General features: G+C 32.3%; 1 protein-coding gene across 1 annotated transcript in view; it reads left to right on the forward strand.

The window, feature by feature from the left end:
• Window positions 1–14105, forward strand: part of LOC118190766 (chitin synthase chs-2-like) — a 136293-nt gene that overhangs the window by 81364 nt on the left and 40824 nt on the right. The window lies entirely within an intron of this gene.

Raw genomic sequence — 14105 nt, forward strand, 5'->3', positions numbered from 1 at the left:
TAAAATTTATTACAAGTTTTTAATAGTTTCAGCACAGTCCTCTTGAGTATAAACATTTCTCGATTTCAATTTGCAATAGTTTTACATTTCCTTTCCTAGAAAATAATCAGAAATATAAAATTAATAAATATATATATTTATACTGTAAAGAATAGGTTTAAAGTTTGCCAAAGTTTTGGCAAATTTGTATCGACTTTGTACGCTCATTTTAGAAGGGGCCCACCAGCGGCCGAGCGGTAAAGTCGCTGAACACTGGTAGTTCGGTCCGAGGTTCGAATCACGCGAACGGGCTGGCTGCATGGGCGTTTTCGTGGTTTTCCCCATGTGTAACGTGTATACGAGCCAGTTTCCCTTAGAAAGTCCTCCACGAAGGCATCCCTCCTCTTAGGCAGATAACCCCATACACACAACCACATACACATTTTAGAAGGAAAAAACGAGCAATTTCGAGAACGTCTGATTATACCTCCTTTCTTGAAAGAATGAAATATTCCAGGGAATCTTAAAGAATTTCCTCTAATTTTAAATTTAAAAAAAAAGAAAATCTGAAAGGTTTCAGATTTTAAATTACGTCTAAAGGGGCGTTTTTTTTTCAACATTTTGTGTGTTACCTTTATTTATTAAATATGTTCTTCGTACTTAAACCGTAAAATTCATTTCACGAGTAATATCGCAAAATAATTTTAAATTGAGCATATCTGTAGAATTTCCGATACACAGTCTCAGGGGTTGAAGATAAAATTGTTTTTTCTGCGCAACGTTGCCATTGATCGCTTTGAAATCCTTGAGTCTGTTAATCAAAAATTTCGCTAAAGTTTTATAAAATATAAAATCTATAATAAAACAAATTTCAAATTTGGGTTTTCAGATGCCCATATTCGCAGTAGGATTATGTCATTAAAAAATGGATGACTCTAGGTACCGTTGTTTTATCTCAATGCGAGAAACATATATACGTTTATGCATATTCTTCATTATTTAATTCCTTTAAATATAATACAGGCCTATAATATTTTGTGGCAACATTTTGAAAAGTGAAACGGGCATTCAGAGTGATTCGACGCAAAATCGCAAAACGAAAACTATAGTCTCTCAGGGACAAAGCCCTTTTGGACTAATAACATATTTTCTTCCATATATTAACTAATAAATTCTTATTTTAAACCAATAATAAAACGAACCTATATATTAACTGTCCCTAACTGTTAATCATAAAATTATCTAACGCACATTTCCGAAAAGTAAATGGAAACTCATAACAACTAATGTTCAAATCTTAATGAATTAATATTTCTTCAAACAGCTTTTTAGTACCACAGGAAAATTTCATGCAGTTATATTTATATTAAGAATAATATTTAAGAAAGGAAAAATATAAGACAAAACATTTTTCTCTTCGGTTTGAAGTCTTTAATTTTAGACACCTTACCACTCCCAACTTTTTTGTTACAAATGATTCTGAAATTAAAAATCATGAGCATGTGTATTGTAGCGCAAGTATATCAAAGGAAAGAAAACAGAAAATTGTTTTAGCTTAGTATTAATTATTTTTCATACAGTCTTTTGATTTTCATGAACACACAAAAATTAACTGCTTAAATTTAGACTCTTGTTCAGATTCAGATCTTTAGATAATTTAACTTCAATTCTTTTTCCTTTGGTCAATTTGAAAGGTATGCAATGAAATCATGGATGATACACGTTGAAATCATACGAGTTAATTTCCTTAAGACCTTACGGCAAATTTACCTCTGCGTTCTGTTTCTTTACAAACCCTGTTTTTAATCCAGGTTAATGGAATTTTAGAATGTGAATGAATGTAAGACACCCGAAAGTTGTATCATCTTTTCTTTCCCGTCAAACAGTTGTGGGGGGGGAGACAACACGAGAAAAACCGGAAGTTAAAATAGGTTATGTTAAGGTCAAAAGTTTAAGGAGCGAAATATGCATTTACGCATTTTTTACATAAAAAATCCGTACATGAATATTATTCACGTAAGCGACCTTATCCTTCATTATGAATTACTAATATTTGGAGCTCTTTGTGGACTGCGTCCTCTCAGGTGTTAAAATTGTTGACTGTGACGGTTTCTGCGAAAATTTCGCAAGTCGACCTCCATCACTGCAAGTCCGGAAATTCGTCCATGAAGCATTTAAATATTTTCCCACTTGTGTCATGACATTTATTCACGAATGAATTTCAAATTAAATTTCTTTCGTGAAAGATATTTCATTATGGGCGCCTAAGTAGAGCGATTCAAGTTTTCGCTCGTAACGTTGAAAATTAAACTACGCCTGCTCTTAATTTCTTCATTTAAAAATGCATTATTTTACATTTATATAGATTTCACTTCATTATTCATCAGTAAAAAGGCATTTGATTGAAAGGTAATGTATTAATTAAAAAATGAACGTAAGTGTGCGAAAAATATTTTTTGCAAGACATATAATCAACCGAGCTGTATAATTCAGCCTTCTAGTTCATGAAAGCAATCTTCCTTTACGGATAATTTTACAGTCAGCTATTTGCAGACTAATTGAGCCGACTAATTATTAATATTAACTTATTAGAGACTTTCAGATAAGTAAAATAATCAGTTAGTTGGGATCCTTCAATTAATTAAAATTATTAAAGAATTTTAATCATTTATAAATAGCTACTATCATAAGATATTTCTCCCATTCTCCTAGCGTGCCTTCGTGGTGTAGTGGTTCTGCACGCTGGGCCGTTATTCCAGAGGTTCGTGGTTCGATTCCCGGAGAACGCGGTTGCTAATTTTTTATCTTGCTTGCTTCCGAAAAAAATCCTGTCTCTACAGTGGCGCCCGAACTAAAAGGGATGTGGATGATGACTCTCCACACCCGGGATTTGGCGATTGGGTCCTCTAAAAACCCCAGTCGTTCTTTAAAAGGGGGGTATATAAGGTATTTCTCCCACCTTCTTAGCGTGCCTTCGTGGTGTAGTGGTTCTGCACGCTGGGCCGGTATTCCAGTGGTCCGTGGTTCGATTGCCGGCAAAGGCGGTTGTTAATTTTTAATCTTGTCTGCTTCTAAAAATCCTAATGTCTCTATACTATGATCTAATTGATAAAAAAATAATTTTAGGTAAGTAGCCGATTATTTTCTACCAACTCACTATTTCTGAAAAATCAGATAAACTCATTAATTGCAAGACTACCAGGAAAAATAAGAGCTAACAATGCACTGCAGATTATTACTTCGAATAAGCATCTATTTTAAAACAAATTTTCCTCTGCTTCAGCTGAATTATCATGGAACGAAGAACTTCAACTGAATTGTCATGAAAACCATAATGGAAAGAAGCGTTTGGTTTCTCTAGCTGAAATCCATTTTCACAACGCCAGGAACATAAATACATGCAGATTCTTCACTATCTAATTTCTTTAAAAATAATACGGGACGATATATTTGCTAGGAACATACATATAAGCAGATTCTCCGTTATTTAATTTCTTAAAAAATAATGCAGGTCGATACATTTGCTGGCAACATATATGCATGTAAATTCATCCTTATTAAAGATCTTTAAAAATAATGCAGGTCAACACATTTGCTGGCAACATATATACATGCAGATTCATCATTATTTAATTTCTTTAAAAATAATACAGGGCGATAAATTTGGTGGCAACGATTTGAAAAGTGAATCAGCCGTACAAAGTGAACCGACATTTATATGATGGCCGAAAAATCCCGTTTCGAGACTAATGAAGGTCACCTTGAGACTAATAACCCCTTTTGGGCTAAAAAACAAAGTTCGTTCTGGATAAATATTTTTTACAAATTTAAGTAACGAAAAAACTTTAGTCTTTTAATAAGCTGTTAAAAAACTCTTTTCAGTGCAAAGGGGCTTTGTCCCTGAAGGACTATTTTCGTTTTGCGATTTTGCGTTGGTTCATTATAAATGTACGTTTCACTTTTCAAACTGTTGCCACCAAATGTTAGAGTCTTGCATTATATTTGAAGAAATTAAATAGGGAAAAATCTGCATAAATGTATGTATATTTCTCGCATTATGATAAAATTTATTTAGAACCATCCAATTTTGAATGACGTAATCCTCCTACGAATACAGGCATGTGGAAAACCAAATTTGGAATTTGTTTTATTATCCATTTCATATTTTGTAAAGCATTTATAAGTTTATGATTAAGAAACTTAAGGATTTGAAAGCGAGCAATGGCAACATTTTTATCTCCAGCGCGTCAGACTGCGTATCGGAAATTCTAAAGACATGCTCGATTTAAAACTATTTTGCGATATTGCTGTTGAACTGGATTTTATGGTTTAAGTGCGAAGATTGTGATATTTAATAAATAAAGGTAACAGACAAAAACGTTTAAAAAAAAAAAAAAAAAAAAAAAAAAAAAAAAAAAAAAAAGCTTTTTTTGGACGTAATTTAAAATTTGAAACCTTTCAGATTTTTTCCCCGTAAAACTATTTAAATTTAAAAGAATGTCAGGAAAATAAATGATCATATGCATATTTTGAAATTCATGTAACTTATTGCCTTAGACGAAAGAAACATCGCAGGAAAGGTTAAGACGCTTTCCTGTGATGTAAGATCTTTTATTTTAGTACGGGTTACGACAAAATGAATTCCAGCTTGCTTAAAAGCAAGTTTCGTTCATCAGGACAAGACACAACAGCAATTTTTTCAACCGCTCGTAAATTTTGAAAGGTAAAAATACCTTTAACAATTCCGACTATATTTGACTTATGTCTGTAATTTTTAAGGAAAGTTAAAAGGTTTCTTTTTCTTTTTTTTTTTTTTAAGTTATGTTTATAAGAGTCAGGAAAGGTCAAGCTGTCGTTTTTTTTTCATAAAATGTTCTAAATTTTGGCATCGGCTTGGAATGCTTCGTCACTGTCTGAGCCCCTTTTTGTGGTAAGTCCACTTCCTCCAAGGGAGAGTGAGCAAGGCACGGAATGCCGATCGGAACAACTGACTGGTCGAGTGGTTTTTCGTGACCTACTTTCGCTTCAAAAAAATATTACCGAACCATTCTTTTTTACTTTCTCCACTTCTCATCTATATTATTAACCGTCGCTTTGGAATTGGGTCAGCGGTTGAGAAGTGGTTTGTTCTACGCAGCAGCCAGTCAAACGAGTCAGAGGACCCCTCTTTTGTCGTTTCTTTAAATTTCATGCTGTAAAATGAATACTGAAAGGCTTGGTTATCACTCGACCAACGCCCTCAGAGATCCTGAGAGCACACGGATAAAGAAAGAATTTGCTAAGTGTTTAACAAAGGTAGCCGCGCTCTATGTAGTATGAGAGTATACGGGTGGAATTAACTACACATTTTTTTTTTTTTTTTTTACATCATATGATATGATTACGTAAAATCTTCTCGAATGTGCAGTTTAAGAAAAAAATAACAAATATAGAAGACATAAATAAATAAACATCGAAGGCTTTTCCGTCTACTTGTCTCGGAAATTTTACTGATTCGTTAGATCTCAAAATCGGAACCAAAAAATTTTGGTCTATATATGTGTAATGATTTCGAAGCACAGTCGCGATGGTTGAGTGGTAGGGCGAGAGGAAGAAGTTGATACAAAACCTAAGTTCAGCCAATTATCATCTTTATTTCAAGATTTCCAGGCACACTAGATTAATTCCTCGCAGACAACATGCTCTTTAATCATAGAATTACGATAATTTCTTATACACATTGGTTGTTTTTTAAAAAGAATGACGCAGGCATTTTAAAGAAGCAAGGAGGGAAGATATTACCAATGTAGAAGCTATCAGAATAATGACGTAATTAACTCGCCAGAGGTACCAAAGTAGGTGCGATTCTAGAAACAGGTTATGATTGGTTATTAGTTTTAGTTGCCCTTTTCCAGTAGCGTTACATAACGTAGAAAGATCTCGAATTTGGGAGAACAGATGAGTTTAGGGGAAAGCACTTAATCTAGAATGTTAATTTTGAAGTCGCCAATTATTTTTAAAGCAGCTATCGTATTTTCTTATATCTTACACATACACACACACATGTATATATATATCTATAAAATTAGCAATTTAGAGGAATTCAAAAAATTCTCTACAGAAAGCATTGTTTTTTGTGCTTCTAAAAGTAATTTCTCTGTGAGTAAAGCAACAAAAATAATTTTTTTAATGGACCCATTTCCTTTAAAGTTTCGGTATTTGATTCAGAAATGAAATTTTGCAAATTCTTTGTTAACATTTTAAAAGTCAAATCCTCAGTCCTTCTAATTTCTCTGTAGTTTCCATACGTATTACAAGTACGTATCATTAAAATGTAAAATAAAACTTCAAAATATTAAAAAATACGCTTCTTTTTTTTTAAATAGTTCAGTTTGTTAATCAATAACATATTGACTGGATTTGAGAGATAAATTAAAAATCTTATATTTTGCTAAATGGCAATAATCTGAGAGGGCGAGATGCGCACATAAAAAAAGTAAGCATTTATGCTAGCACTGTGGCCCATTACTTTATATTCCATGAATGATGGAAATAATGGAAGTTCCGAATATCATATATATATATATAGTATAACACATTTTTTTAAATTTTAAAACAAAATTATTCCAAGTTATTTCCGCGCAATGTGCTGCTGAAAATTAATCAGTATAAACAAAAAAGTAAGAAATTTCGAATCAAATCTGCAAAGACCGATAAGGAGTAAAACTCAAAATCACTAAAATTTCAAAATTCTCAATAAATATAAAATTAACCAAAAGTCAGAAGAATTAAAGAAATATGAAATAAAATAACACAAAAAATACATAAAAAGATGAATGCAATCAAACCTGATTCAACATTATCAAGAGGCGATAGTTCAGGCTCAACTGAACCCCCTCCCTTTGGAAAACCTCCGCGTCTCTGTTCATCCAAAATCAGCTGCTGAACCATTCTAAAGTATTTAATTATAGCAGTTCCGCCGAAAATTTTCGGTGAACTGTTTTATTAAACAATTCGTTTCTTATGGGTCTTTGTGGATTTGGTTCTAAATTTCTTATTTTTTGTCTCTCTCGCTATGTATCTGTTATAAAAATCGTAATAACCTCTTTGAATTCCGTCATTTCTAGATCATTCGATTTTGGTTGGTCCGCGCAACGCTGATGACGTAATAATTGGATCCTGAAACTTTTTAACTCAAACCAAAACTTTTCTCTTCGTGTGCTTTCATCTTGCATAACTATGCACTTCAGCTTCGCTCTCTACCCTGCTAGGATGTAATTTCGCTCTCTTGCTTGCTATCACAGTAACATCGAAAATGTAAAAGCTCTGTGAAAAGGCACGCCTAGAGTGTCAAGCGATTGTGGCCACAAAAGTCATTTGCAAATAAAAATGGTATTAAAATTGCCTCGACTGGCAAGTTTTTTTAGATATTACGATTTCAACATATTAGCATACTACGCAATCAGAATTCTTCCTCTTCAATACGGATCTAGGTACGCATCATCAGTGTTCCGGCATCTCCTTGCTTTTATTATGTCATATATATCTATGCTTATGTAGCGTATAGCATAACATAATGGTTCAAAATTTTTCGAAAAAACTTAGCTAACAGTGTTTCTAATATCAGTAAAAGTCGTCTGTACGATTAATTGAAATTGCGTTTTAAATGTTTTTAACAATGAATGAGTTTGAAATATTTTTAGTATTTTATTCGAAAAATCCATTTACACGAACAGAATGAAGTAGTAATAATAATATTTTGCATACTAGAACACTCTAGTACTCAAAATATTATTATTTGTTCAAAATGATATTATCGATTGCTTTTGTTTTGTTGTTAAATAATGTTCATATCTCATTTTGAGTCTTCGTACCTCTACATCCCCTGAAATATGTAAATCTTTTCAGATACAATTTCGTTGTCTTTCGTCCTCTCATTCATTGAATGCAACAATTGAAATCGAAAGTACTTATCTTTTATTTTTCAGTAGAACCCGGAAGAATTAAGTGAATGGATAAGATTTCGTGCACTATTGTTTCTCGGAGCTTGCATGGGATTTTGATCTCTGCTTAAATCATTCATTTCTATTTATATTTATATAATAAAAGATCATATTCCTATTAGTTAAAGGTTTCTGATTTAATACGCTCTTCCTTAATATGGATTTAATAGTCTCCTTTATTTATATTGCGAAAAGGGGGAAGTTATTATTCTGGTACTAAAGTTATAAGGTTATATAAGTTATAGTTATAAGTTATATAAAATAATCAGTTAGTTAGGATCCTTCAATTAATTAAACTTATTAAAGAATTTTAATCATTTATAAATAGCTACTATTATAAGGTATTTCTCCCACATTCTTGGCGTGCCTTCGTGGTGTAATGGTTCTGCACGCTGGGCCGATATTCCAGAGGTCCGTGTTTCGATTCCCGGCGAAGACGTTGCTAATTTTTCATCTTACCTGCTTTCAAAAATATACTTAATGTCTCTACAGTGGCGCCCGAACTAAAAGGGCTCGAACTAAAAGCCCGAACTAAATAAAGTTAAATAATTTCATCAAATTTTGAATAACGTAATTCTCCACACGAATATGGGCATTTGGAAGCCCAAATTTGGAATTTTAAATTTGTTTTATTATCTATTTCATATTTTGTAAAACTTTAACGAATTTTTGATTAACAAGCTCAACGATTTCAAAGCGAGCAATGGCAGCACTTTTCAAAAAAAAAAAAAAAAAAAAAAAAAAAAAACACCTTTTTTATCTAGCGTGCGACACATGAAATAATGAAAGTGTCGATGATAACTACGAATGTGATAAAGGATGTAAAAGGTGTTTAAAGACTGGGGTAAACATGGCACAAACAGCATTAGTATGCAGAAGCCTCAAAAGTTTTCTTTTCTTTCGAAAACGAATCAAAATATCAATATTTGCGGTTACATTCGGAAATACGATGCTTAAATCAAGTTCTTAATAGATGTGTAGAATATTTGGAGGAGATGCAAATTTTCTTTACGAAATTCGTGAAAATTATCTCAGACTCAATGATAAAGAATGGTTTTTAAAATTTGTGTTCTAAATAGACATAATGAATCATTATAATGATTGCAACCTACGACTCCAGGGAAATAACCACACAATTTCGAAAAAATGTGATGAATAGAGTTTTTCTTCGAAATTAATATTACGTGAAACAGACATAAAAAGGGAAGAATTTCGTTTCGTCCCTTGCTTGCTAAAAGGACCACATGAAAAAGAAAAGCAATCTTAATAATTTGGATTTCTTACATTAAAAGGGAATTTAAAATTCCCTTTTAAATTCAAATTTTAAGAAGTACGATGAAATGCTTACTTTTGTAATAAAGCCCAACATAATAGAAGAAAATGTTTTAGATCTGCAGTATTTTGAATAAATTAAAAGTTGACAATTTTAGTTTAAAAATGATAGATTAAATTCAAGATTATGCATGGATACTTTCAGGCATTACGAAATGATTTGGAAAACTCAGAAAATTATGATCTATTCATGGTATAAACGGGTTGGGCATCGATTCCTACGGAGTTTTCATCTCTGACAAAAATTACCTTTGTCTGCAACTTGAATGCGATAAAATATTTTCACACATTAAAATCTCTACAGAGGATAGTTTTATTACGGAAGGAAAGACCCCATAAATTTTTCTTGTAGATTTCAGCGCTATTGGCAAGCAAGGAGTTTAATGGCCTAACGGCCAATGTAACTGGAATTTGACAAATCAAATAAATATTTTCACACATGAAATTTGAAATTTATTTTAAGTAAGAACAGGCGAAGCTTAACTGTTCAAAATTCAGATGCGATGCTGGTATTCGTCTTAAGACTACTAACTGTAAAACTGAGTTGACAAAATTGACGTTTAGAAGTTCAGAATCAGGGGAGACCTTGACATCGAGGAGAAAAGTAAAGTATATTTAGTTATGTTTCTGTTTTGAATAATTACAATTTTAATTTCTATGTTTAGTGGCGTATTGTAATTATTACACCAAAAGGCCAATTTGCCCTGAAATACTATTATTTTCGTTCTGGCATTTTGCGTTGGTTCGCTATAAATGTCCGATTCATTTTTCAAATTGTTGCCACCAAAATCGTCCTGTATTATATTTAAAGAAATTAAATCATGAAGAATATGCATAAATGTATGTATGTTTCTCGCATTGTGATAAAACAACGATACATACAGCCATCAAATTTTGAATAACGTAATCCATAGAATGTGGGCATGTGGAAGCCCGAAGTTAGAATTTGGAATTTGTTTTATTATCGATTTCATATTTTGTAACACTATAACAAGTTCTTAATTAACAAACTCAACGATTTAAAAGCGAGCAATGGCAACATTCTACGGGAGAGGAGGAACCTTTTTATCACTAGCGGCGCGGAACTGTGTAGCAGAAATTCTAAATATATGCTCATTTTAAAATTATATTGTGATATTGGTGTTGAACCCAATAAAATTCATCTTATTATTCAGCAAAAAAGGCTGTTTTATAATGAAAATACCATTGACTCGAAACGTCTTAATACATCGAGTTTGGCTGATTTTGATTCGCAGCCAAAAAGGATTGCCGACGCCTAATGTAACTCTCATGTAGAAGAAATTATGTACTGTAATAAAATTTAGAAATCACTTGGATTGTTATTAGATATTGTAAAGTGAATTTTCCCTATTGTACATATTCTTTAATCCGTACAATTTTCAGCATTCATACTAATTAAACTCGTAACTTCAAGTGTGTAGCAATTGTATATAATCCTTCAACAAAATGGCACTTTTTTATTAGGCTAATAATTTTATTGTGGACTGAATTTCCATAATTATCTACTGAAATTCTAAGACATTTTCGTCCTGGTCACTTTTAAAGAAATTAAATAATGAAGAAGCTGCATGCATGAATGTATGTATGTTCTTCGCATTGTGAAGCAAAGATGATAGAGCCATCAAATTTTGAATAACGCAGTCTGTCCGAACACGTTCAACTGGAACCCCGAATTTTGAATTTCGGATTTGTTTTATTATCTATTTCATATTTTGTGAAACTTTAACTATTTTTTATTAACAAACTCAACGATCTCAAAACGAGCAATAGCAACACGGTGTAGGAAAAAAAACACTTTTATTTCCCTCTAGTGAGACCGTGTATCGGAAATTCTAAAAGTATGCTCTTATAAAATTATTTTGTGATATTGCTGTTGAATTGAATTTTATGGCTTAAGTGCGAAGAACATGATATTTAATAAATAAAGGTAACACACAAAACGTTTAAAAAGAGGCCCTTTAAAAAATAAACCCCTTTTAAAATCTGAAAAACCTTTCAATTTTTTTAATTATTTGCTTACTAAGTACTGAAATTTTAATCACAAAAAATTGTTTTGTTCCCAAATATTCTTTTTTTTTTTTTTTTTTTTTTTTTTTCATTTTATGTGTCTTTTGAACAACATCGAAAAAAATCAAACTCCATCAAATTGGTCTACGTTACATTTTGACATTTATTGTTATAAACAAAAGGATTATAATTTTCAAAATATCTGAAGCCTTATACCAAACTGCCATCGATTAGAACTAATAGAAAAAAAAATTGACGGCAGGCTCTCTCTTTTAGTTTAAACAGCCGTTGATGTTTAATGCGTGGGTTTACGAACGAAAGTGTGAGGGTGTTATAAAACAAATAAAACAAACAAAAGATTTTACACACGCATATATTTTATTTTATATTTTTTTTTATTTATTGCACTTCTTCTTTCACAATGACCCTATGTAAAATTGGTCGATGATATGAGAAATAAGATACATAGTTTAAGATATCTGCAGTTAAATTCCTAGTAAATGTTAAATTAATAAATGAATTGCCTGATGTACTTGGATAGTTACTTGACACCTTATTGAGACTGCAATGATGTTTCATAAAATCAAATGCCTTTTCATTTCGTTTGATGTCTACATTGAAATCATCCATCATAATAACAGGAACTTCTAAATCTACAGTAAACTCTTCATAGATCAGTAAGGTAGTCTTAAAATATTTCATCAATGCACTAAACCAGAACATCTTCAAACCTTCCGAATTAACAGTTGGAGGAATATATAGGGATGCTAGAATAAATCTTGATTGTTCATTAACAATTACGTCAACCATAAAAATATCGCCTATTTCTGAATCCTGTATTCTCTTACGTTGCTTAACAGTAAGTTCTATTAGTACACAATCTATTACACTCATTAGATTTCTATAAATCACACCACACTCTTGGAGAAATAAAATAAAATACAGCAAATACCACCTGAACACACTGACTGTTTACCGCACGACACGCGGTCGCGCATGTGCACGGAGTTTTGACATCACCAAAATTTAGATATTTCTGACGCGTTACTGTGTTTGCTAAAAATTCGAAAATATAAGCATTCGCGCACACCTTAAATAGCGTTTTAATGTTTGCTTTTTCATCAGATCATTATGGAGGACCAATTATAGAGACCATTAAATTACTGCGTTAAAAGCAATATAAAGGGACACTTAACTAAACCAATTGCTTATTTTTAATGAAATTATTTGCTTCCTGGGCAAATTTCATCCTTATAATTTCGTACTAGATTCCTTTCCTTAAAAATACTATTAGTGGTTGATTGACTAAAGTCTGCGAGTTGTGTGTATAACTATTTCTATATATAAATATATGTATGTTTATAATTTTTATCTATGTGTGTATAACTGTTTCTAACTATATTAGTTTTCCTCGTAAGAGACAAATCCTATGAAAAAATTACTTAGTCATACCTCGGCTTGCTATTCCTTGGGGAAAGGCTACCGTCTAATGACTGAGCTAAGACCACTGAATACTGATAAATCATTTCGGACTCAAATCTTAACATTAATTTGCCCCGACAGCGGTGAGTGATTAAGATCACTAAATACTGGCAGTTCGACCCGGGATGGATTCCAGGCAGGCGGGTCGGCTGCATGGTTTTTTTTCCCTAGTTTTCTTAATGTGTAACTTAAATATGAGCCAGTTTGCCTTAAAACTTCGTGCCCGAGGCCCTCCCTCCTCCCTAAGCAGATAACCTTTTTGTGTTCTACCATATTTCAATAACCATAACCATAATATCTCAGGGACAGGCCAAGATCCGCGTAGGCATTTTCATAGTTTTACCCGTAGATAACGTGAATCGGGGCCAGTTTCCTTTAAGAATTCTCCATGAAAGCATCCCTGACAAAGCATGCAACTCTCGCGTGCTCCGTCGTCTTTTGTATGCGTACAACTCTAATGTGCTTTAGCCGTCTTACCTTAAATATTATCTGGGAATCAACACAGTAGGAAAGTTCTGGCTGTGTATACTTTAATGCTTCTTTGCATCTGGTACACAAATGTGATGGAATTCCCTTAAAAAGCCCTCCACAAAAGTTCTGCATCTGAACAGCTAGCTATCGGATACTTCGCTATCATTATTAATAAATAATTACTTGATTTTGATAAATCTTGCTTGATTGCCCTGAGAACTACTCACAATTCGCTTAACAGTTGTTTATTTTGAAATGAAATTGCTTTCTCTGATAAACTGTTTTTAAAAGATACGGTAACAGAGTTGAGGCCCCTTCTAATAATATATCTTAATATTTAGAATTATTTTTATTTTTGAAGATTCTTCAGTAAATGATTACTACCCTTTTTATTAAATAGTTATCTAATAGCAAAATGCAGTGTCGTACTATATCTTTCTCATACTCAGTGCCAATATTTCCTATTCATAGCAGCATAAGTAGAAAAGCAATTTTATGAGAAATTAAAATGGTGTTTTTACGAAACAGTCATTCTATAAACCATTATAAATCGTAACGGAGTTTAAATTTTACTGATGCAATTGTTAATTCTGAGATGAATTTATATAAAAAGAGAAAATTGTGTTCAAAAATCCATTTTTATGGCTCTAAGGGTTAAAAGCTTTAGTAGAGAAAATTTTTAATGTCCGCAGCAATTTTATTCTTAATTTTTTTTCTATCTACAATCGAGGTGTCGTAATGCTATTTTTAGTCCAAAGGGGCTTTGTCCCTGAAGGACTATTGCTTTCGTTTTGCGATTTTGCGTCGAAACCCTAAAAAACGGTGTATCAC

This window comes from Stegodyphus dumicola, chromosome 1 (assembly GCF_044657685.1).
Source record: "Stegodyphus dumicola isolate Sdum_Otavi_A_Nest chromosome 1, ASM4465768v1".
Lineage (NCBI taxonomy): Eukaryota > Metazoa > Arthropoda > Arachnida > Araneae > Eresidae > Stegodyphus > Stegodyphus dumicola.